Here is a 3,983-nt window from a genome sequence, read left to right on the forward strand (position 1 = left end):
GTGCAAGAAGGTAGCAACAGCCACAGCACCTAGTGATACCCAACCAAAGAAGTTCTCTTTGAAAGAAGCTTTCTTTTAGGAATAGTATGAAACATTCAGAAAAGGTTTGTCTTGGGAATCAAAGAGATCTGAGTTTAAATCCTGGCTTTGCCAGTTACATGTTATATAACCTTGGACTTACCTCATTAAGCCTCCTTACAGAACATTGAAAAACAAGAATAATACATAACTCAAAAGATTGGGTCATAACTGACTTTATATCTGCAAAGAACTCCAATCTGTGCATACAGCAGTGGGACAGATATGAAACTGCCACACATTTGGTCGCAAGAAATTCAGTGATTTTCCCAAAATCAGTATATCTGATGTCAAGTCCCCACTCGCCAGGGGTTGAGAAATTAAATCCTAGGTTCTGGCATAAGTAACATTTGGACTGAGCTAAACCCTCAATTGCCAACAGGAAGTTAATAATGTTCAAAATTACTAAGAATTAGCCTAACTGCTATTTCTATAAAATACTATACTGTATGGAAATATGGGTATAAGTACCAGAAGAAATAGGTGAAAAGGGGTTTCTTTAGGAAGAAAAATGACATAGTGATTAAGACAGAGAACAGTTTTTTATTGTTATAAAATACATGCAGACATCCATCCTATAATAAAATTGACTATAGAAAAGACATCCATTATCCATACACATAGAGTTTCCTTTATATCTATTATCTGTACTCAGGGTCAAAAAATTCTACTGGTTTGGAATCCTTAAGTGTTTCTTTGTACAGAACATTTTGCAGTTAGGCAAAACAAACTTACAGAAGCATGGAAGGCCATGACATAAAGATTGCCCAAGAGTTCCATGCACCAAAATATTTTCCTAAGCGTTACCTGGACATCAGTCATTGTTCCTTTGTCCAAATTCTACCATGAATTCTGGATCATGAGACAAGTTGCTTCACCTCTGTGAGACTCAGATTTCTTATTTATAATGTTCGACCATTCGAACAGTTTTCTTCCAAAATCTGATATTATTTCTGTCTTCGCAATTGGCTATCAGAATGGAGACTGAAAGATTTCTGAAGCCACTTTCATATTTAAAGCATTGAAAGCCAAGCAGAGAGGATCTTTGTGTTTTCATCTTCCCATTTCATCTTCCCATTTCTTAGATCCTTGTGATACGAAACAGTATGAGTTTCAGGGTCTGATGAAATCCTCTCTTGCCTCTCTCCTGGATTTCCAGAAAATAATCTAAAGACAGACACAACTGGGCACTGTGGGATCTGCAGACGGCTCATAAAACATAAACTGAGTCACTAACACAGAACAAGCAATGGACAGAAAGAAAGAAACAGCTTGAGGTTAGATGTCTGAGGATTTTCCAAGAAAAACCAAGAACTGCATCTTAGGGTGCATTTGATACTGATGTTTCTTTCTTGATATCATATTGGGAAGCTTGAAAACCTTTAGTATTTACAACACCAGTAAATACTAAAATTCATTGTCTTAAATAATTCAGAGGAAAGAGAGCTTAGTTTTATTGTGTGTTGAAGTACACATTTTCAAAAGTTAGTTTCAAAAATTACTCTGCAGACAAGATTTACGGAAGTATGGTTTATTTTAGGGTCGGCTCAAATATTTTAAAACAATCGTGAGATTATTGTAATTTTTTTTAAATAAAGTATGTTTCTGTTTAAAATCCTGTAAACCTTGATTTCCAACCAGGTTTCCTTAGAAGACAAATATTTTTGTTGCTATCGTAAATCTCAAATGACTCTTCCTTTTTCAGATTTGCTCTGCACTCCCAGTTCCGGGGCCATAAAACCATCCACACAGACATGCAAAAGACCTATCTGGTCCTCCGGGGTGTCCCTTTTCTCACGAAGCATTGCTCAGAATTCTCCTCAAAGGCATATTCTCCAGCGATTCATACAACCTTACAATAACTCAAGAAACTGTGCATCCATAGCTCCTTTTAAGAGGATATACCACAACTTTCCATCATTACAATTAAACTTACTTTTCCCCCCAATGAGCCTCAACTTCACTCTTGTGTGCCTCTCACACAGTCTGTCTTTGCTTGGCGATAACATCTTACAAATTCTTTAATGGCTTTTTGTTTGCTTGTTTGTAAGGCATTTAGCACCACCATAGAAGTTTGTCCCCAAATCCTCTGTATTTCCATAGCATCCCGGCATTTCTTCTCTGTTGTATTTGTTCTGAGCAGGAAAAAAAAAGAAAGAATTTTCTCTCCCAGTGCCTCAGTTACTGCAGTCAAATACCGGCACAAAGCCTTTTCCTTTGGGACATCGAAGGAAAATATTTTCCACTTGGGACCCCCAAGCTCCTTCATAGTTCCAGTCTTTCTTTTCCAAGTTGGGAAATAGTAGACATTTACTTTAGTGAATTCAACAAACATTCCTTGACTGGCACACATGTTCCCACCAATGTCCCAGGGGCTGGAGACATCAGAGGAGCAGGGAAGGCCAAGTCCTTGTCCCCAAGGAAGCTAACACTCTAGGGAGAGACAAACAACAAAAAATAAAGGGTTGTGTAATGTCAGGTAGAGAACAGCTAGGGAGCAAAATAAAACACAATAAGGGCATACAAAGTGGCGGGTGCTACCTCAGATAGGATGATGGAAGAGCTCTGTGAGGAGATGGTATTTGAACAAAAGCCTGAATGAAACAAAAAGTTCAAATCAGGAAACGTGAGAACATAATATGGTATTTCACACACGTGGTAAATATAGCTGGGCTGCAATTTTCCTTCTGGGCAAAGAGAAACTTACTAAAACTCCTCATTTCGTTTTCGGCAGACTAGTGTTACCACTTCCCCCAGGTTTAACTAAATACTTCCATTACCCAAATGAACATTGAGTGCCTGTTGTCACGGGGGTAGACACCCTGCGCCCTTGTCCATTGGAGGAAGAATTAAGAAAGAGTCAAGTTGAAAGGGAATGTTACAAGTCCTTGTAGGGAATAGTGTCTTGGTAATCTATCACTATATAACAAGACAACCGAAAACTTAATGAATTACAGCAATTTAATATCTCTCACGATACTATGGCTTGAGGGACTCAGCGGGACACTTCTGCTCTACTTACTCGGGGTCTCTCACGCGGTTGCCGTCATGTGATGAGCGAGTCTGGTGTCTTCTGAAGCTCGAGTGGGTTGGAGCTTCCAATCTGGTATCGTCCGTCTCGTGCCCGTTACCTAAAAGCTCCTCAGTGACGCCTCACTCTTCATGCGGCGCCTGGCCTTCCGACTCCCTTTGCGTGGCTTCTGTCCCCAGCAGGACACTCAGACTTCTTGCATCCGGACTGGCTTCCAAGACCACAGAAGCAGAAGCTGCCTGGCCATCTAACGCAGCTTAGGTAGTATCACTTCTCCCACATCCTATTGGTTAAAAGGGCGCCACAGCACCATTCCTGGTCACACTGGCAGGGGACTGCACAAAGATGTTAAGTAGAGGCAGAGTTCACTGGGGGCCATCTTTGGAGACAGCTGCCACCTACAGCAATCTGATGTGACTTTGCCCAAGTCGTATGTTTAGTCAGCGGCTGGACCAGAATTCAAGCAACGTGTTTCTTCGTTCTGTTTTCCTTTTTCAACCTGATCTGAGCCAAAATTCTTTTGAGCCCAAAGTAAATAATATGAAGTTCAATGACACAACATGCCATGAATTCCCTATACCTCTCACTTGGTCTCCTCCTTTCTAAGCCAGAGCCTTCCTGCAACATGCTGTTTGTTTTGTTCAATTATGGTATATATGTATGCTGTATCTCTAATTATAGTATATATATATGGTATGGTATATATATGTAATATATATAATTATGGTGTGTGTGTGTGTGTGTGTGTGTGTATTCATGTCCAGAAGCACTTATTTAACAGTGTTTGCAACTCAGAGATAAGTTCCAGACACCATCACCAGTATTTCAAAGAGCTACTATTCAGATACATTAGCCAAAACGTGAAAGATAAGGC

The 3,983-nt window shown here is 40.0% G+C and overlaps 1 long non-coding RNA gene across 1 annotated transcript; it reads right to left on the reverse strand.

Annotated features, from left to right (window-relative positions):
* Positions 1-1,593: 1,593 nt before the first annotated feature.
* On the reverse strand, positions 1,594-3,693 carry LOC109493771. The gene is made up of 2 exons (XR_002148136.3): positions 3,101-3,693; positions 1,594-2,213 (listed from the first exon to the last, which is right to left on the reverse strand). It is a non-coding gene; the product is annotated as an uncharacterized LOC109493771 (long non-coding RNA).
* Between the last annotated feature and the right edge of the window lie 290 nt (positions 3,694-3,983).

This window comes from Felis catus, chromosome D4, assembly GCF_018350175.1.
Source record: "Felis catus isolate Fca126 chromosome D4, F.catus_Fca126_mat1.0, whole genome shotgun sequence".
Lineage (NCBI taxonomy): Eukaryota > Metazoa > Chordata > Mammalia > Carnivora > Felidae > Felis > Felis catus.